We start from the raw sequence: 22,878 nt of genomic DNA, 5'->3' as shown, positions 1-22,878 counted from the left end.
GGTATAAATGTATATTACACATTTTTATGTGTTTTGGGCAAGACAAATTATTAACTGCGTGTATATGTGCCATAATATACATGCGTTGCACAAATGTATTGTTCATTATTAACATGCGCATACATTGTATAAACGCAACAACCTAAAATATAATGTTGTACCTGTTTGTTCAGGTTAATGCTTTACATATATCGATTATAATACAATTAAATATATTTTATATAGTTGTCATATACCGTATTTTCATTGATTATGTAAAACTAAGACATTTCGCAACATTTTTTTAGGTATAAAAAAATTTATTGAAGGAATTGATATATGCCAGTAAAATGGTGTATTTTTAATTTCTTTCAATAAAAGAATATATGACGTAATGAAATAAACCAAAAATTTGTATTACTCTAAGCGGTGGATCACTCGGCTCATGGGTCGATGAAGAACGCAGCAAACTGTGCGTCATCGTGTGAACTGCAGGACACATGAACATCGACATTTTGAACGCATATCGCAGTCCATGCTGTTATGTACTTTAATTAATTTTAGAGTGCTGCTTGGACTACATATGGTTGAGGGTTGTAAGACTATGCTAAATAAGTTGTTTAAAATTTTTCGAAATTTTAAGCATATGGTATATTATTGGATAATATATATTGTAATGTTGCAAAACATTTACTCATAATATATTCATAATATTAAAATAAATAACGAAATATCTATACTTCTCTTGTTGTATATATTTGTATGAGAAAATTTGAAGAATTATATATTCTTTATTTTATTCAAATAATACTGAGGAATGTCTAGCATAAAGAATTTTTTTTTTAACTAGAATTGCCTCTTATTTATGATGAGATAAAGAATAAAACATTTGTCAATATTATGGAACTTCAAAATTATAGTATATTTCAAATTGTTATTATAATCATCATGTTTTATAATAACTAATATATAAGTATAATTATACAACCTCAACTCATATGGGACTACCCCCTGAATTTAAGCATATTAATTAGGGGAGGAAAAGAAACTAACAAGGATTTTCTTAGTAGCGGCGAGCGAAAAGAAATCAGTTCAGCACTAAGTCACTTTGTCTATATGGCAAATGTGAGATGCAGTGTATGGAACATCAATATTCTAGTATGAGAAATTAACGATTTAAGTCCTTCTTAAATGAGGCCATTTACCCATAGAGGGTGCCAGGCCCGTATAACGTTAATGATTATTAGATGGTGTTTCCAAAGAGTCGTGTTGCTTGATAGTGCAGCACTAAGTGGGTGGTAAACTCCATCTAAAACTAAATATAACCATGAGACCGATAGTAAACAAGTACCGTGAGGGAAAGTTGAAAAGAACTCTGAATAGAGAGTTAAATAGTACGTGAAACTGCTTAGAGGTTAAGCCCGATGAACCTGAATATCCATTATGGAAAATTCATCATTAAAATTGTAATATTTAAACAATATTATAATAATAGTGTGCATTTTTTCCATATAAGGACATTGTAATCTATTAGTATCAATTAATTTATCAAAAAATTTTAGTCAATTGCTTATTTAAATTAAAATGCTTGCATTTTAACATAAAATAAATGTCATAAATTTGATAAAGTGCTGATAGATTTATATGAATACAGTGCGTTAATTTTTCGGAATTATATAATGGCATGATTATCATTGATTTTTGTGTTTATTATATGCACTTGTATGATTAACAATGCGAAAGATTCAGGATACCTTCGGGACCCGTCTTGAAACACGGACCAAGGAGTCTAACATATGTGCAAGTTATTGGGATAAAAACCTAATAGCGTAATTAACTTGACTATTAATGGGATTAGTTTTTTAACTATTTATAGTTAATTAACACAATCCCGGGGCGTTCTATATAGTTATGTATGATAATATTTATATTATTTATGCCTCTAACTGGAACGTACCTTGAGCATATATGCTGTGACCCGAAAGATGGTGAACTATACTTGATCAGGTTGAAGTCAGGGGAAACCCTGATGGAAGACCGAAACAGTTCTGACGTGCAAATCGATTGTCAGAATTGAGTATAGGGGCGAAAGACCAATCGAACCATCTAGTAGCTGGTTCCTTCCGAAGTTTCCCTCAGGATAGCTGGTGCATTTAACTGTTGTATAAAATAATCTTATCTGGTAAAGCGAATGATTAGAGGCCTTAGGGTCGAAACGATCTTAACCTATTCTCAAACTTTAAATGGGTAAGAACCTTAACTTTCTTGATATGAAGTTTAAGGTTATGATATAATGTGCCCAGTGGGCCACTTTTGGTAAGCAGAACTGGCGCTGTGGGATGAACCAAACGTAATGTTACGGTGCCCAAATTAACAACTCATTCAGAAACCATGAAAGGCGTTGGTTGCTTAAAACAGCAGGACGGTGATCATGGAAGTCGAAATCCGCTAAGGAGTGTGTAACAACTCACCTGCCGAAGCAACTAGCCCTTAAAATGGATGGCGCTTAAGTTGTATACCTATACATTACCGCTAAAGTAGATGATTTATATTACTTGTAATATAAATTTTGAAACTTTAGTGAGTAGGAAGGTACAATGGTGTGCATAGAAGTGTTTGGCGTAAGCCTGCATGGAGCCGTCATTGGTACAGATCTTGGTGGTAGTAGCAAATAATCGAATGAGACCTTGGAGGACTGAAGTGGAGAAGGGTTTCGTGTGAACAGTGGTTGATCACGAGTTAGTCGGTCCTAAGTTCAAGGCGAAAGCCGAAAATTTTCAAGTAAAAAGTTGTCAATATTTAAAATTTTGGAAAATTAATACATGAATAATTTTGAACGAAAGGGAATACGGTTCAATTCCGTAACCTGTTGAGTATCCGTTTGTTATTAAATATGGGCCTCGTGCTCATCCTGGCAACAGGAACGACCATAAAGAAGCCGTCGAGAGGTATCGGAAGAGTTTTCTTTTCTGTTTTATAGCCGTACTACCATGGAAGTCTTTCGCAGAGATATGGTAGATGGGCTAGAAAAGCATGACATATACTGTTGTGTCGATATTTTCTCCTCGGACCTGAAAATTTATGGTGGGGACACGCAAACTTCTCAACAGGCCGTACCAATATCAGCTGGTCTCCAAGGTGAAGAGTCTCTAGTCGATAGAATAATGTAGGTAAGGGAAGTCGGCAAATTAGATCCGTAACTTCGGGATAAGGATTGGCTCTGAAGATTGAGATAGTCGGGCTTGATTGGGAAACAATAACATGGTTTATGTGCTCGTTCTGGGTAAATAGAGTTTCTATCATTTATGGTAGTTTCTTGTTCCCCGGATAGTTTAGTTACGTAGCCAATTGTGGAACTTTCTTGCTAAAATTTTTAAGAATACTAATTGGGTAACCAATTAGTTCTTTTAAATTATAACGATTATCAATTAACAATCAATTCAGAACTGGCACGGACTTGGGGAATCCGACTGTCTAATTAAAACAAAGCATTGTGATGGCCCTAGCGGGTGTTGACACAATGTGATTTCTGCCCAGTGCTCTGAATGTCAAAGTGAAGAAATTCAAGTAAGCGCGGGTCAACGGCGGGAGTAACTATGACTCTCTTAAGGTAGCCAAATGCCTCGTCATCTAATTAGTGACGCGCATGAATGGATTAACGAGATTCCTACTGTCCCTATCTACTATCTAGCGAAACCACAGCCAAGGGAACGGGCTTGGAATAATTAGCGGGGAAAGAAGACCCTTTTGAGCTTGACTCTAATCTGGCAGTGTAAGGAGACATAAGAGGTGTAGAATAAGTGGGAGATATTAGATTTCGGTTTAGTATCGACAATGAAATACCACTACTCTTATTGTTTCCTTACTTACTTGATTAAATGGAACGTGTATCATTTCCTAGCCATTATACGGATATATTTATTATATCTTATGGTATTGGGTTTTGATGCAAGCTTCTTGATCAAAGTATCACGAGTTTGTTATATAATCGCAAACAAATTCTTTAATGAGAGAGTGCATTTATGTACTTTTGATTTAATAATTTGGTATAACTCCAATTACTCAGGTATGATCCAATTCAAGGACATTGCCAGGTAGGGAGTTTGACTGGGGCGGTACATCTCTCAAATAATAACGGAGGTGTCCCAAGGCCAGCTCAGTGCGGACAGAAACCACACATAGAGCAAAAGGGCAAATGCTGACTTGATCTCGGTGTTCAGTAAACACAGGGACAGCAAAAGCTCGGCCTATCGATCCTTTTGGTTTAAAGAGTTTTTAACAAGAGGTGTCAGAAAAGTTACCATAGGGATAACTGGCTTGTGGCGGCCAAGCGTTCATAGCGACGTCGCTTTTTGATCCTTCGATGTCGGCTCTTCCTATCATTGTGAAGCAAAATTCACCAAGCGTTGGATTGTTCACCCATGCAAGGGAACGTGAGCTGGGTTTAGACCGTCGTGAGACAGGTTAGTTTTACCCTACTAATGACAAAACGTTGTTGCGACAGCATTCCTGCGTAGTACGGAGGAACCGCAGGTACGGACCAATGGCACAATACTTGTTCGAGCGAACAGTGGTATGACGCTACGTCCGTTGGATTATGCCTGAACGCCTCTAAGGTCGTATCCGTGCTGGACTGCAATGATAAATAAGGGGCAATTTGCATTGTATGGCTTCTAAACCATTAAAAGTTTGTTATTCATTTAATAGACGACAATGGATGTGATGCCAATGTTACGTATAACATAGTAAATTGGGAGGATCTTCGATCACCTGATGCCGCGCTAGTTATATATTAAAACATTATTTAATACAATGACAAAGCCTAGAATCAATTGTAAACGACTTTTATAACAGGCAAGGTGTTGTAAGTGGTTGAGCAGCTGCCATACTGCGATCCACTGAAGCTTATCCTTTGCTTGATGATTCGACAATTAAAAAAATCGATCAATAAACACACACATATTAATATGTAAAGATATATAAATATATATATATATTTACAGGGATGGTATGTATATGCTATGTATAATATATATGTCTATGGGCATAAAATATTATATATAATGTATAACATATGATATCTGTATTTTTATACATATATGATTTATGAAAAATTTCATTTGAAATGGTAGCCAAATGTCTCGTCATCATATTAGTGACGTATTTAAAAAGACTTAAATGTATGTATATATGAAATATATATAATAGAAATATATTATATATAATTTCATTGATTTATATAAAGTTTAAATAAAATAAAAATGGTAGCCAATTGTCTCGTCATCATATTAGTGACGTATATGAAAAGATTTAATGAGATTCTTACTGTGTCCGTAAGCTTCAATATAATATTACAACTTATAGCTTGTGATTGTAAATTTGTGAATGAAAATGTGTTGGAGAAACAATTTTGTATTAACAAAACTTAATTAAAAATGCATTAATCTGTGAAGTATATTAAAGAAATTTTGATTAACGGCGATACTCTAAATATGATTATATCGGTAGCCAATTGTCTCGTCATCATACTAGTGACGCATTTGATAAGATTTAATGAGGTTCTTACTGTGTCCGTAAGTTGTTTCGATGTAATATTATAACTTATAGCTTGTGTTAAAAAATTTGTGAATGGAAATGTGTTGGAGAAATAATTTTGTCTTAACACTTAATAAAAAAAAAAGAAATTCATTTCTGGAGTATATTAAAGAAATTTTGATAAACACGTATATATTTAAAATATGTATATATCGGTAGCCAATTGTCTCGTCATCATAATAGTGACGCATTTGAAAAGATTTATTGAGATTCTTACTGTGTCCCTAAGTTTCTACATAATATTATAGCTTGTGATTATAAATTTGTGCATGAAAATATGTTGAAGAAATAATTTTGGTGTGATTGAAACAATAAGATAATATATTATTTTCTGATGTATATTAAAATATGTTTATATTGGTAGCCAACTGTCTTGTCATCAAAATAGTGACGCATTTGAAAAGATTTAACGAGATTCTCTTACTGTGCCCCGTAAGCCTCTCTATTATATTATAATATTATAGCTTGTGATTATAATTTGTTCATGAAAATATGAACATATTTTGATAAACGTCGGTATTTAAAGTATGACAAAGGAATTTCAAAATAAATTTAACTTTCACTTAAAAAAAAAGTAAAAGTGACTAGAAAATTCAACTTTCCTATGTCATAACCATACTATATGACAAAAAAACAAAGTCAACTCTCATATAACACATAAATTTCATACGACAAGTAAAATTTAACTTTATTATGTCACAACCATATTAACACAACAATTTCATATGACTACAAAATAAAGTCAAATTTCACATGACATAAAAATTTCATATTCACATGACATAAGAATTTTATATGACACGAAAAATTCAAACATATAAAATTTCATATGACTACAAAAAAAAAGTCAAATTTCTCATGACAAGAAAAATTCAACTTTTATTTAGTCAAAACCATATTATATGACAAATAAAAAGTCAACTCTCATATAACACATAAATTTCATATGACTAGTAAAATTTAACTATTATTTGTCATAGCCATATTATACGACAAAAATTAAACAAATCTCATATAACACAACAATTTCATATGACTACAAAATAAAGTCAAATTTCACATGACATAAAATTTCATATTCACATGACATAAGAATTTCATATGACACGAAAAATTCAAACATATAAATTTCATATGACTAAAAAAAGTCAAATTTCATATGACATAAAAATTTCATATGACAAGAAAAATTCAACTCTCATATAACACATAAATTTCATATGACTACAAAGAAAAGAGTCAAATTTTATATGACAAGTAAAATTTAACTATTATTTGTCATAACCATATTATATGACAATAATTAAACACATCTCATTTAAATAAAAATTCAAATTAAAATACAAAGAAAAAAAATCAATTTTCACATGACATAAAAATTTCATATGACGCAAAAAATTCAAACAAAAAAATTTCATATGACTACAAAAAAAAGTTCAATTTCTTAGGACATGTAAAATTCAACATTTATTTGTCATAACCATATAATATGACAAGAATTAAACAAATCTCATATAACATAAAAATTTCATATAAATACAAAAAAAGGCAAATTTCACATGACATAAAATTTCATATGACTAGAAAAATTCAAACATAAAATTTCATATGACTACAAAATAAAAGTCAAATTTCTCATGACATAAAAATATCATATGACAAGAAAAATTCAACTTTCTTAAGTCACAGCCATATTTTATGACAAAACAAAGTCAACTCCCAAATAATATAAAATTTCATATGACTACAAAAAAAGTTAAATTTCTTATGACATGTAAAATTCAACATTTTTTGTCATAACCATATAATATGACAAGAATTAAACAAATCTCATATAACATAAAAATTTCTTATAAATACAAAAAAAAGGCAAATTTCACAAGACATAAGAATTTCATATGACACGAAAAATTCAAACATATAAAATTTCATATGACTACAAAAAAAAGTCAAATTTCATATGACATAAAAATTTCATATGACAAGAAAAATTCAACTATCATATAACACATAAATTTCATATGACTACAAAGAAAAGAGTCAAATTTTATATGACAAGTAATATTTAACTATTATTTGTCATAACCATATTATATGACAATAATTAAACACATCTCATTTAAATAAAATTCAAATTAAAATACAAAAAAAAAAATCAATTTTCACATGACATAAAAATTTCATATGACGCAAAAAATTCAAACAAAAAAATTTCATATGACTACAAAAAAAAGTTCAATTTCTTAGGACATGTAAAATTCAACATTTATTTGTCATAACCATATAATATGACAAGAATTAAACAAATCTCATATAACATAAAAATTTCATATAAATACAAAAAAAGGCAAATTTCACATGACATAAAAATTTCATATGACTAGAAAAATTCAAACATAAAATTTCATATGACTACAAAATAAAAGTCAAATTTCTCATGACATAAAAATATCATATGACAAGAAAAATTCAACTTTCTTAAGTCACAGCCATATTTTATGACAAAACAAAGTCAACTCCCAAATAATATAAAATTTCATATGACTACAAAAAAGTTAAATTTCTTATGACATGTAAAATTCAACATTTTTTGTCATAACCATATAATATGACAAGAATTAAACAAATCTCATATAACATAAAATTTCTTATAAATACAAAAAAAGGCAAATTTCACAAGACATAAGAATTTCATATGACACGAAAAATTCAAACATATAAAATTTCATATGACTACAAAAAAAAGTCAAATTTCATATGACAAGTAAAATTCATATGACAAGAAAAATTCAACTCTCATATAACACATAAATTTCATATGACTACAAAGAAAAGAGTCAAATTTTATATGACAAGTAATATTTAACTATTATTTGTCATAACCATATTATATGACAATAATTAAACACATCTCATTTAAATAAAATTCAAATTAAAATACAAAAAAAAAAATCAATTTTACATGACATAAAAATTTCATATGACAAAAAATTCAAACAAAAAAATTTCATATGACTACAAAAAAAGTTAAATTTCTTAGGACATGTAAAATTCAACATTTATTTGTCATAACCATATAATATGACAAGAATTAAACAAATCTCATATAACATAAAAATTTCATATAAATACAAAAAAAGGCAAATTTCACATGACATAAAAATTTCATATGACTAGAAAAATTCAAACATAAAATTTCATATGACTACAAAATAAAAGTCAAATTTCTCATGACATAAAAATATCATATGACAAGAAAAATTCAACTTTCTTAAGTCACAGCCATATTTTATGACAAAACAAAGTCAACTCCCAAATAATATAAAATTTCATATGACTACAAAAAAGTTAAATTTCTTATGACATGTAAAATTCAACATTTTTTGTCATAACCATATAATATGACAAGAATTAAACAAATCTCATATAACATAAAATTTCTTATAAATACAAAAAAAAACAAATTTCACAAGACATAAAATTTCATATGACACGAAAAATTCAAACATATAAAATTTCATATGACTACAAAAAAGTCAAATTTCATATGACATAAAAATTTCATATGACAAGAAAAATTCAACTATCATATAACACATAAATTTCATATGACTACAAAGAAAAGAGTCAAATTTTATATGACAAGTAATATTTAACTATTATTTGTCATAACCATATTATATGACAATAATTAAACACATCTCATTTAAATAAAAATTCAAATTAAAATACAAAAAAAAAAAATCAATTTTCACATGACATAAAATTTCATATGACGCAAAAAATTCAAACAAAAAAATTTCATATGACTACAAAAAAAGTTAAATTTCTTAGGACATGTAAAATTCAACATTTATTTGTCATAACCATATAATATGACAAGAATTAAACAAATCTCATATAACATAAAATTTCATATAAATACAAAAAAAGGCAAATTTCACATGACATAAAAATTTCATATGACTAGAAAAATTCAAACATAAAAATTTCATATGACTACAAAATAAAAGTCAAATTTCTCATGACATAAAAATATCATATGACAAGAAAAATTCAACTTTCTTAAGTCACAGCCATATTTTATGACAAAACAAAGTCAACTCCCAAATAATATAAAAATTTCATATGACTACAAAATAAAGTTAAATTTCTTATGACATGTAAAATTCAACATTTATTTGTCATAACCATATAATATGACAAGAATTAAACAAATCTCATATAACATACAAATTTCTTATAAATACAAAAAAAGGCAAATTTCACAAGACATAAAAATTTCATATGACACGAACAATTCAAACATAAATATTTCATATGACTACAACAAAAAGAGACAAATTTCATATGACAAGTAAAATTCATATGACAAGAAAAATTCAACTCTCATATAACACATAAATTTCATATGACTACAAAGAAAAGAGTCAAATTTTATATGACAAGTAAAATTTAACTATTATTTGTCATAACCATATTATATGACAATAATTAAACACATCTCATTTAAATAAAAATTCAAATTAAAATACAAAAAAAAAAATCAATTTTCACATGACATAAAATTTCATATGACGCAAAAATTCAAACAAAAAAATTTCATATGACTACAAAAAAAAGTTAAATTTCTTAGGACATGTAAAATTCAACATTTATTTGTCATAACCATATAATATGACAAGAATTAAACAAATCTCATATAACATAAAAATTTCATATAAATACAAAAAAAAGGCAAATTTCACATGACATAAAAATTTCATATGACTAGAAAAATTCAAACATAAAAATTTCATATGACTACAAAATAAAAGTCAAATTTCTCATGACATAAAAATATCATATGACAAGAAAAATTCAACTTTCTTAAGTCACAGCCATATTTTATGACAAAACAAAGTCAACTCCCAAATAATATAAAAATTTCATATGACTACAAAATAAAGTTAAATTTCTTATGACATGTAAAATTCAACATTTATTTGTCATAACCATATAATATGACAAGAATTAAACAAATCTCATATAACATACAAATTTCTTATAAATACAAAAAAAGGCAAATTTCACAAGACATAAAAATTTCATATGACACGAACAATTCAAACATAAATATTTCATATGACTACAACAAAAAGAGACAAATTTCATATGACAAGTAAAATTCAACTTTCATTTTTTATAACCATATTATATGACAAAATATAACAATTCTCAAATAACAATAAAAATTTCATATGACTACAAGAAAAAGTCAAATTTCATATGACATAAAAATTTCATATGACAAGAAAAATTCAACTTTCTTATGTCATAACCATATTATATGACAAATAAAATCAACTCCCATAAAATAAAAAAATTTCATATGACCACAAAAATAAATCATATTTGATATAAGTAAAATTATATTTTCATATGACAGACATTTAAATAAACAATATAATAGAGTACTTTCATATGACATAGACATTTTATAACAGTACATTTATGTATGAAAAACAGATCGTCCTTTGAAAAAATGGTAAATTTTAGAAAGCGTGGCAAAAAACCTATATAGGTGGAGTGGTGTCGCGCAAGGCAAGTCATATGAAAAAATTTAACATACCGAAATTATATGACGGTGGAGTGTTGTCTTGCCGGCATTGGATATTTATAATATGTGGTGCAAAAATAATGAAGTTTTACAGTGCATTATTATATAAATATATGCATAGGTATGAGAAATAAAAATTGTCATTTGAAAAAATGGTAAATTTTAGAAAGCGTGGCAAAAAACCTATATAGGTGGAGTGGTGTCGCGCAAGGCAAGTCATATGAAAAAATTTAACATACCGAAATTATATGACGGTGGAGTGTTGTCTTGCCGGCATTGGGTATTTATAATGTGTGGTGCAAAAATAATGAAGTTTAATAGTGCATAAATATATTGATGCATGCACTTGATTAAATTAAGAGGTAGCATTTGAAAAACTAATTGAATTTTAGAAAGCGTGGCAAAAAACCTATATAGGTGGAGTGGTGTCGCGCAAGGCAAGTCATATGAAAAAATTTAACATACCGAAATTATATGACGGTGGAGTGTTGTCTTGCCGGCATTGGATATTTATAATATGTGGTGCAAAAATAATGAAGTTTTACAGTGCATTATTATATAAATATATGCATAGGTATGAGAAATAAAAATTGTCATTTGAAAAAATGGTAAATTTTAGAAAGCGTGGCAAAAAACCTATATAGGTGGAGTGGTGTCGCGCAAGGCAAGTCATATGAAAAAATTTAATATACCGAAATTATATGACGGTGGAGTGTTGTCTTGCCGGCATTGGGTATTTATAATGTGTGGTGCAAAAATAATGAAGTTTAATAGTGCATAAATATATTGATGCATGCACTTGATTAAATTAAGAGGTAGCATTTGAAAAACTAATTGAATTTTAGAAAGCGTGGCAAAAAACCTATATAGGTGGAGTGGTGTCGCGCAAGGCAAGTCATATGAAAAAATTTAACATACCGAAATTATATGACGGTGGAGTGTTGTCTTGCCGACATTGGGTATTTATAATGTGTGGTGCAAAAATAATGAAGTTTAATAGTGCATAAATATATTGATGCATGCACTTGATTATATTAAGAGGTAGCATTTAAAAAACTAATTGAATTTTAGAAAGCGTGGCAAAAAACCTTTACATGGTGAGCAGGGTGTGTTCATCTATTATATGTGTTCGACGCATATAATAATAAATGTTGTCAATGAAAATGAAAGTTATTCGTTATTTGTTGTCTTTGAACGCTTGGCTGCGGTAATAATATGCAATTGTTAGATAATAGTGGAATTGGCCAAGGTATATTGTTCTTCAATATATACTAAATAGGTTTCACATTATCGTTAATTTAGCAAGCATAAACTTTCATTAAAAATAGAACCACCAACAGGTTTATATATAATTGGTTGGTGGTTTAGTGTTACCTGGTTGGAAAATTGAATTACATATGTTTTTCGATTCTCCAATGCAAGGGCAGTGTGCACATGTATAGTATATTGGAAATTAAAATAATTAAACTTTAACACAATGTAAATATATTGTGGATAAAGGTTTTATTTAATATAATATTTATTAACACATATATACAAAATGTAGATAAATTATCAATTTGTAATCAAAATTAAATAAATTTTTATTCAATTTATTTTGAATTTAAATAATGTACGTGTGATGAATTTATATTAAGTAAGTGTAAATATAAAGATATTTTTGAACAAATTAATATGTATATATTTTGTATATATATATATTTATAAAAAAAATGTGTAAGTTTTTTTTATAACTAACGAACATGATTGCTATTTAAATTTAGCCATATTCGTTCTCTATATGCATGTCATATTTATTCAAAAATATTAATGAGTTGTCATGTCTATTACATATTTAAAAATATTTATATGTGTAAAAATATTTACACATAGAAATAACACATTATTCTGGTTGATCCTGCCAGTAGTTATATGCTTGTCTCAAAGATTAAGCCATGCATGTCTAAGTACACACGAAATAAAAGTGAAACCGCAAAAGGCTCATTATATCAGTTATGGTTCCTTAGATCGTTAACAGTTACTTGGATAACTGTGGTAATTCTAGAGCTAATACATGCAATTAAAACACGGACCTTTTGGAACGTGTGCTTTTATTAGGCTAAAACCAAGCGATCGCAAGATCGTTACACTGGTTGAACTCTAGATAACATGCAGATCGTATGGTCTTGTACCGACGACAGATCTTTCAAATGTCTGCCCTATCAACTTTTGATGGTAGTATCTAGGACTACCATGGTTGCAACGGGTAACGGGGAATCAGGGTTCGATTCCGGAGAGGGAGCCTGAGAAACGGCTACCACATCTAAGGAAGGCAGCAGGCGCGTAAATTACCCACTCCCAGCTCGGGGAGGTAGTGACGAAAAATAACAATACAGGACTCATATCCGAGGCCCTGTAATTGGAATGAGTACACTTTAAATCCTTTAACAAGGACCTATTGGAGGGCAAGTCTGGTGCCAGCAGCCGCGGTAATTCCAGCTCCAATAGCGTATATTAAAGTTGTTGCGGTTAAAACGTTCGTAGTTGAACTTGTGCTTCATACGGGTAGTGCAACTTACAATTGTAGTTAGTACTATACCTTTATGTATGTAAGCGTATTACCGGTGGAGTTCTTATATGTAATTAAATACTTGTATTTTTTTATATGTTCCTCCTATTTAAAAACCTGCATTAGTGCTCTTCATCGAGTGTTATTGTGGGCCGGTACAATTACTTTGAACAAATTAGAGTGCTTAAAGCAGGCTTCAAATGCCTGAATATTCTGTGCATGGGATAATGAAATAAGACCTCTGTTCTGCTTTCATTGGTTTTCAGATCAAGAGGTAATGATTAATAGAAGCAGTTTGGGGGCATTAGTATTACGACGCGAGAGGTGAAATTCTTGGACCGTCGTAAGACTAACTTAAGCGAAAGCATTTGCCAAAGATGTTTTCATTAATCAAGAACGAAAGTTAGAGGTTCGAAGGCGATCAGATACCGCCCTAGTTCTAACCATAAACGATGCCAGCTAGCAATTGGGTGTAGCTACTTTTATGGCTCTCTCAGTCGCTTCCCGGAAACCAAAGCTTTTGGGCTCCGGGGAAGTATGGTTGCAAAGCTGAAACTTAAAGGAATTGACGGAAGGGCACCACCAGGAGTGGAGCCTGCGGCTTAATTTGACTCAACACGGGAAAACTTACCAGGTCGAACATAAGTGTGTAAGACAGATTGATAGCTCTTTCTCGAATCTATGGGTGGTGGTGCATGGCCGTTCTTAGTTCGTGGAGTGATTTGTCTGGTTAATTCCGATAACGAACGAGACTCAAATATATTAAATAGATATCTTCAGGATTATGGTGTTGAAGCTTATATAGCCTTCATTCATGGTGGCAGTAAAATGTTTATTGTGTTTGAATGTGTTTATATAAGTGGAGCCGTACCTGTTGGTTTGTCCCATTATAAGGACACTAGCTTCTTAAATGGACAAATTGCGTCTAGCAATAATGAGATTGAGCAATAACAGGTCTGTGATGCCCTTAGATGTCCTGGGCTGCACGCGCGCTACAATGAAAGTATCAACGTGTATTTCCTAGACCGAGAGGTCCGGGTAAACCGCTGAACCACTTTCATGCTTGGGATTGTGAACTGAAACTGTTCACATGAACTTGGAATTCCCAGTAAGTGTGAGTCATTAACTCGCATTGATTACGTCCCTGCCCTTTGTACACACCGCCCGTCGCTACTACCGATTGAATTATTTAGTGAGGTCTCCGGACGTGATCACTGTGACGCCTTGTGTGTTACGGTTGTTTCGCAAAAGTTGACCGAACTTGATTATTTAGAGGAAGTAAAAGTCGTAACAAGGTTTCCGTAGGTGAACCTGCGGAAGGATCATTATTGTATAATGCATCTAACCGTTAATAAAATAAAAATTTTTTTTTCATTAATATATAGAAATATATTTTAACGAAAATAAAAGAAAAATTTTTAATTGTCAATAATAAAATAAATAATTTACTTTGCTCAAACATTTGAAATTGTGTTGTAATGTATAATTTATACAATAAAATTACTTTGTTATAAATTTTATTTGTCATATTCATATTGTATAAATGTATATTACACATTTTTATGTGTTTTGGGCAAGACAAATTATTAACTGCGTGTATATGTGCCATAATATACATGCGTTGCACAAATGTATTGTTCATTATTAACATGCGCATACATTGTATAAACGCAACAACCTAAAATATAATGTTGTACCTGTTTGTTCAGGTTAATGCTTTACATATATCGATTATAATACAATTAAATATATTTTATATAGTTGTCATATACCGTATTTTCATTGATTATGTAAAACTAAGACATTTCGCAACATTTTTTTAGGTATAAAAAAATTTATTGAAGGAATTGATATATGCCAGTAAAATGGTGTATTTTTAATTTCTTTCAATAAAAGAATATATGACGTAATGAAATAAACCAAAAATTTGTATTACTCTAAGCGGTGGATCACTCGGCTCATGGGTCGATGAAGAACGCAGCAAACTGTGCGTCATCGTGTGAACTGCAGGACACATGAACATCGACATTTTGAACGCATATCGCAGTCCATGCTGTTATGTACTTTAATTAATTTTAGAGTGCTGCTTGGACTACATATGGTTGAGGGTTGTAAGACTATGCTAAATAAGTTGTTTAAAATTTTTCGAAATTTTAAGCATATGGTATATTATTGGATAATATATATTGTAATGTTGCAAAACATTTACTCATAATATATTCATAATATTAAAATAAATAACGAAATATCTATACTTCTCTTGTTGTATATATTTGTATGAGAAAATTTGAAGAATTATATATTCTTTATTTTATTCAAATAATACTGAGGAATGTCTAGCATAAAGAATTTTTTTTTAACTAGAATTGCCTCTTATTTATGATGAGATAAAGAATAAAACATTTGTCAATATTATGGAACTTCAAAATTATAGTATATTTCAAATTGTTATTATAATCATCATGTTTTATAATAACTAATATATAAGTATAATTATACAACCTCAACTCATATGGGACTACCCCCTGAATTTAAGCATATTAATTAGGGGAGGAAAAGAAACTAACAAGGATTTTCTTAGTAGCGGCGAGCGAAAAGAAATCAGTTCAGCACTAAGTCACTTTGTCTATATGGCAAATGTGAGATGCAGTGTATGGAACATCAATATTCTAGTATGAGAAATTAACGATTTAAGTCCTTCTTAAATGAGGCCATTTACCCATAGAGGGTGCCAGGCCCGTATAACGTTAATGATTATTAGATGGTGTTTCCAAAGAGTCGTGTTGCTTGATAGTGCAGCACTAAGTGGGTGGTAAACTCCATCTAAAACTAAATATAACCATGAGACCGATAGTAAACAAGTACCGTGAGGGAAAGTTGAAAAGAACTCTGAATAGAGAGTTAAATAGTACGTGAAACTGCTTAGAGGTTAAGCCCGATGAACCTGAATATCCATTATGGAAAATTCATCATTAAAATTGTAATATTTAAACAATATTATAATAATAGTGTGCATTTTTTCCATATAAGGACATTGTAATCTATTAGTATCAATTAATTTATCAAAAAATTTTAGTCAATTGCTTATTTAAATTAAAATGCTTGCATTTTAACATAAAATAAATGTCATAAATTTGATAAAGTGCTGATAGATTTATATGAATACAGTGCGTTAATTTTTCGGAATTATATAATGGCATGATTATCATTGATTTTTGTGTTTATTATATGCACTTGTATGATTAACAATGCGAAAGATTCAGGATACCTTCGGGACCCGTCTTGAAACACGGACCAAGGAGTCTAACATATGTGCAAGTTATTGGGATAAAAACCTAATAGCGTAATTAACTTGACTATTAATGGGATTAGTTTTTTAACTATTTATAGTTAATTAACACAATCCCGGGGCGTTCTATATAGTTATGTATGATAATATTTATATTATTTATGCCTCTAACTGGAACGTACCTTGAGCATATATGCTGTGACCCGAAAGATGGTGAACTATACTTGATCAGGTTGAAGTCAGGGGAAACCCTGATGGAAGACCGAAACAGTTCTGACGTGCAAATCGATTGTCAGAATTGAGTATAGGGGCGAAAGACCAATCGAACCATCTAGTAGCTGGTTCCTTCCGAAGTTTCCCTCAGGATAGCTGGTGCATTTAACTGTTGTATAAAATAATCTTATCTGGTAAAGCGAATGATTAGAGGCCTTAGGGTCGAAACGATCTTAACCTATTCTCAAACTTTAAATGGGTAAGAACCTTAACTTTCTTGATATGAAGTTTAAGGTTATGATATAATGTGCCCAGTGGGCCACTTTTGGTAAGCAGAACTGGCGCTGTGGGATGAACCAAACGTAATGTTACGGTGCCCAAATTAACAACTCATTCAGAAACCATGAAAGGCGTTGGTTGCTTAAAACAGCAGGACGGTGATCATGGAAGTCGAAATCCGCTAAGGAGTGTGTAACAACTCACCTGCCGAAGCAACTAGCCCTTAAAATGGATGGCGCTTAAGTTGTATACCTATACATTACCGCTAAAGTAGATGATTTATATTACTTGTAATATAAATTTTGAAACTTTAGTGAGTAGGAAGGTACAATGGTGTGCATAGAAGTGTTTGGCGTAAGCCTGCATGGAGCCGTCATTGGTACAGATCTTGGTGGTAGTAGCAAATAATCGAATGAGACCTTGGAGGACTGAAGTGGAGAAGGGTTTCGTGTGAACAGTGGTTGATCACGAGTTAGTCGGTCCTAAGTTCAAGGCGAAAGCCGAAAATTTTCAAGTAAAAAGTTGTCAATATTTAAAATTTTGGAAAATTAATACACTTGAATAATTTTGAACGAAAGGGAATACGGTTCCAATTCCGTAACCTGTTGAGTATCCGTTTGTTATTAAATATGGGCCTCGTGCTCATCCTGGCAACAGGAACGACCATAAAGAAGCCGTCGAGAGGTATCGGAAGAGTTTTCTTTTCTGTTTTATAGCCGTACTACCATGGAAGTCTTTCGCAGAGAGATATGGTAGATGGGCTAGAAGAGCATGACATATACTGTTGTGTCGATATTTTCTCCTCGGACCTTGAAAATTTATGGTGGGGACACGCAAACTTCTCAACAGGCCGTACCAATATCCGCAGCTGGTCTCCAAGGTGAAGAGTCTCTAGTCGATAGAATAATGTAGGTAAGGGAAGTCGGCAAATTAGATCCGTAACTTCGGGATAAGGATTGGCTCTGAAGATTGAGATAGTCGGGCTTGATTGGGAAACAATAACATGGTTTATGTGCTCGTTCTGGGTAAATAGAGTTTCTATCATTTATGGTAGTTTCTTGTTCCCCGGATAGTTTAGTTACGTAGCCAATTGTGGAACTTTCTTGCTAAAATTTTTAAGAATACTAATTGGGTAACCAATTAGTTCTTTTAAATTATAACGATTATCAATTAACAATCAATTCAGAACTGGCACGGACTTGGGGAATCCGACTGTCTAATTAAAACAAAGCATTGTGATGGCCCTAGCGGGTGTTGACACAATGTGATTTCTGCCCAGTGCTCTGAATGTCAAAGTGAAGAAATTCAAGTAAGCGCGGGTCAACGGCGGGAGTAACTATGACTCTCTTAAGGTAGCCAAATGCCTCGTCATCTAATTAGTGACGCGCATGAATGGATTAACGAGATTCCTACTGTCCCTATCTACTATCTAGCGAAACCACAGCCAAGGGAACGGGCTTGGAATAATTAGCGGGGAAAGAAGACCCTTTTGAGCTTGACTCTAATCTGGCAGTGTAAGGAGACATAAGAGGTGTAGAATAAGTGGGAGATATTAGATTTCGGTTTAGTATCGACAATGAAATACCACTACTCTTATTGTTTCCTTACTTACTTGATTAAATGGAACGTGTATCATTTCCTAGCCATTATACGGATATATTTATTATATCTTATGGTATTGGGTTTTGATGCAAGCTTCTTGATCAAAGTATCACGAGTTTGTTATATAATCGCAAACAAATTCTTTAATGAGAGAGTGCATTTATGTACTTTTGATTTAATAATTTGGTATAACTCCAATTACTCAGGTATGATCCAATTCAAGGACATTGCCAGGTAGGGAGTTTGACTGGGGCGGTACATCTCTCAAATAATAACGGAGGTGTCCCAAGGCCAGCTCAGTGCGGACAGAAACCACACATAGAGCAAAAGGGCAAATGCTGACTTGATCTCGGTGTTCAGTAAACACAGGGACAGCAAAAGCTCGGCCTATCGATCCTTTTGGTTTAAAGAGTTTTTAACAAGAGGTGTCAGAAAAGTTACCATAGGGATAACTGGCTTGTGGCGGCCAAGCGTTCATAGCGACGTCGCTTTTTGATCCTTCGATGTCGGCTCTTCCTATCATTGTGAAGCAAAATTCACCAAGCGTTGGATTGTTCACCCATGCAAGGGAACGTGAGCTGGGTTTAGACCGTCGTGAGACAGGTTAGTTTTACCCTACTAATGACAAAACGTTGTTGCGACAGCATTCCTGCGTAGTACGAGAGGAACCGCAGGTACGGACCAATGGCACAATACTTGTTCGAGCGAACAGTGGTATGACGCTACGTCCGTTGGATTATGCCTGAACGCCTCTAAGGTCGTATCCGTGCTGGACTGCAATGATAAATAAGGGGCAATTTGCATTGTATGGCTTCTAAACCATTAAAAGTTTGTTATTCATTTAATAGACGACAATGGATGTGATGCCAATGTTACGTATAACATAGTAAATTGGGAGGATCTTCGATCACCTGATGCCGCGCTAGTTATATATTAAAACATTATTTAATACAATGACAAAGCCTAGAATCAATTGTAAACGACTTTTATAACAGGCAAGGTGTTGTAAGTGGTTGAGCAGCTGCCATACTGCGATCCACTGAAGCTTATCCTTTGCTTGATGATTCGACAATTAAAAAATCGATCAATAAACACACATATTAATATGTAAAGATATATAAATATATATATATTTACAGGGATGGTATGTATATGCTATGTATAATATATATGTCTATGGGCATAAAATATTATATATAATGTATAACATATGATATCTGTATTTTTATACATATATGATTTATGAAAAATTTCATTTGAAATGGTAGCCAAATGTCTCGTCATCATATTAGTGACGTATTTAAAAGACTTAAATGTATGTATATATGAAATATATATAATAGAAATATATTATATATAATTTCATTGATTTATATAAAGTTTAAATAAAAATAAAAATGGTAGCCAATTGTCTCGTCATCATATTAGTGACGTATATGAAAGATTTAATGAGATTCTTACTGTGTCCGTAAGCTTCAATATAATATTACAACTTATAGCTTGTGATTGTAAATTTGTGAATGAAAATGTGTTGGAGAAACAATTTTGTATTAACAAAACTTAATTAAAATGCATTAATCTGTGAAGTATATTAAAGAAATTTTGATTAACGGCGATACTCTAAATATGATTATATCGGTAGCCAATTGTCTCGTCATCATACTAGTGACGCATTTGATAAGATTTAATGAGGTTCTTACTGTGTCCGTAAGTTGTTTCGATGTAATATTATAACTTATAGCTTGTGTTAAAAAAATTTGTGAATGGAAATGTGTTGGAGAAATAATTTTGTCTTAACACTAATAAAAAAAAAAAGAAATTCATTTCTGGAGTATATTAAAGAAATTTTGATAAACGTATATATTTAAAATAATATATATCGGTAGCCAATTGTCTCGTCATCATAATAGTGACGCATTTGAAAGATTTATTGAGATTCTTACTGTGTCCCTAAGTTTCTACATAATATTATAGCTTGTGATTATAAATTTGTGCATGAAAATATGTTGAAGAAATAATTTTGGTGTGATTGAAACAATAAGATAATATATTATTTTCTGATGTATATTAAAATATGTTTATATTGGTAGCCAACTGTCTTGTCATCAAAATAGTGACGCATTTGAAAAGATTTAACAGATTCTCTTACTGTGCTTTATAAGCCTCTCTATTATTTATAATATTATGGCTTGTGATTATAATTTGTTCATGAAAATATGAACATATTTTGATAAACGTCGGTATTTAAAGTATGACAAAGAACAAAATAAATTTAACTTTCACTTAAAAAAAAAAAGTAAGTGACTAGAAAAATTCAACTTTCCTATGTCATAACCATACTATATGACAAAAAAACAAGTCAACTCTCATATAACACATAAATTTCATACGACAAGTAAAATTTAACTTTATTATGTCACAACCATATTAACACAACAATTTCATGACTACAAAATAAAGTCAAATTTCACATGACATAAAATTTCATATTCACATGACATAAAATTTTATATGACACGAAAATTCAAACATATAAAATTTCATATGACTACAAAAAAAGTCAAATTTCTCATGACAAGAAAATTCAACTTTATTTAGTCAAAACCATATTATATGACAAATAAAAAGTCAACTCTCATATAACACATAAATTTCATATGACTAGTAAAATTTTCTATTATTTGTCATAGCCATATTATACGACAAATTAAAACAAATCTCATATAACACAACAATTTCATATGACTACAAAATAAAGTCAAATTTCACATGACATAAAATTTCATATTCACATGACATAAGATTTCATATGACACGAAAATTCAAACATATAAATTTCATGACTACAAAAAGTCAAATTTCATATGACATAAAAATTTCATATGACAAGAAAAATTCAACTCTCATATAACACATAATTTCATGTATTCTAAAAGAAAAGGTCAAATTTTATATGACAAGTAAAATTTAACTATTATTTGTCATAACCATATTATATGACAATAATTAAACACATCTCATTTAAATAAAAATTCAAATTAAAATACAAAAGAAAAAAAATCAATTTTCACATGACATAAAAAATTTCATATGACGCAAAAAATTCAAACAAAAAAATTTCATATGACTACAAAAAAGTTCAATTTCTTAGGACATGTAAAATTCAACATTTATTTGTCATAACCATATAATATGACAAAATTAAACAAATCTCATATAACATAAAATTTCATATAAATACAAAAAAAAAGACAAATTCATGACATAAAAATTTCATATGACTAGAAAAATTCAAACATAAAAATTTCATATGACTACAAAATAAAGTCAAATTTCTCATGACATAAAATATCATATGACAAGAAAAATTCAACTTTCTTAAGTCACAGCCATATTTTATGACAAAACAAAGTCAACTCCCAAATAATATAAAAAATTTCATATGACTACAAAAAAAGTTAAATTTCTTATGACATGTAAAATTCAACATTTTTTTGTCATAACCATATAATATGAAAGAATTAAACAAATCTCATATAACATAAAATTTCTTATAAATACAAAAAAAAAGGAATTTCACAAGACATAAAATTTCATATGACACGAAAAATTCAAACATATAAAATTTCATATGACTACAAAAAAAGTCAAATTTCATATGACATAAAAAATTTCATATATGACAAGAAAAAATTCAACTATCATATAACACATAAATTTCATATGACTACAAAGAAAAGAGTCAAATTTTATATGACAAGTAATATTTAACTA

The 22,878-nt window shown here is 30.5% G+C and overlaps 5 non-coding genes across 5 annotated transcripts; all 5 read left to right on the top strand.

Moving 5' to 3' along the window:
• Window positions 1-397: 397 nt before the first annotated feature.
• Window positions 398-576, top strand: LOC117782421. The gene has a single exon (XR_004617254.1). It is a non-coding gene; the product is annotated as a 5.8S ribosomal RNA (ribosomal RNA).
• Window positions 577-963: 387 nt separating this feature from the next.
• LOC117782409 lies at window positions 964-4,907 on the top strand. Its single transcript, XR_004617246.1, has one exon. It is a non-coding gene; the product is annotated as a large subunit ribosomal RNA (ribosomal RNA).
• Window positions 4,908-13,057: 8,150 nt separating this feature from the next.
• Window positions 13,058-15,049, top strand: LOC117782407. The gene has a single exon (XR_004617244.1). It is a non-coding gene; the product is annotated as a small subunit ribosomal RNA (ribosomal RNA).
• A 605-nt stretch (window positions 15,050-15,654) lies between these two features.
• On the top strand, window positions 15,655-15,833 carry LOC117782420. Its single transcript, XR_004617253.1, has one exon. It is a non-coding gene; the product is annotated as a 5.8S ribosomal RNA (ribosomal RNA).
• A 386-nt stretch (window positions 15,834-16,219) lies between these two features.
• On the top strand, window positions 16,220-20,173 carry LOC117782408. The gene has a single exon (XR_004617245.1). It is a non-coding gene; the product is annotated as a large subunit ribosomal RNA (ribosomal RNA).
• Window positions 20,174-22,878: the final 2,705 nt, after the last annotated feature.

Source organism: Drosophila innubila (genome assembly GCF_004354385.1).
Source record: "Drosophila innubila isolate TH190305 chromosome 2L unlocalized genomic scaffold, UK_Dinn_1.0 4_B_2L, whole genome shotgun sequence".
Lineage (NCBI taxonomy): Eukaryota > Metazoa > Arthropoda > Insecta > Diptera > Drosophilidae > Drosophila > Drosophila innubila.
The sequence above is the reverse complement of the archived record's forward strand: the minus strand, read 5'-3'. Positions and strand labels throughout refer to the sequence as shown.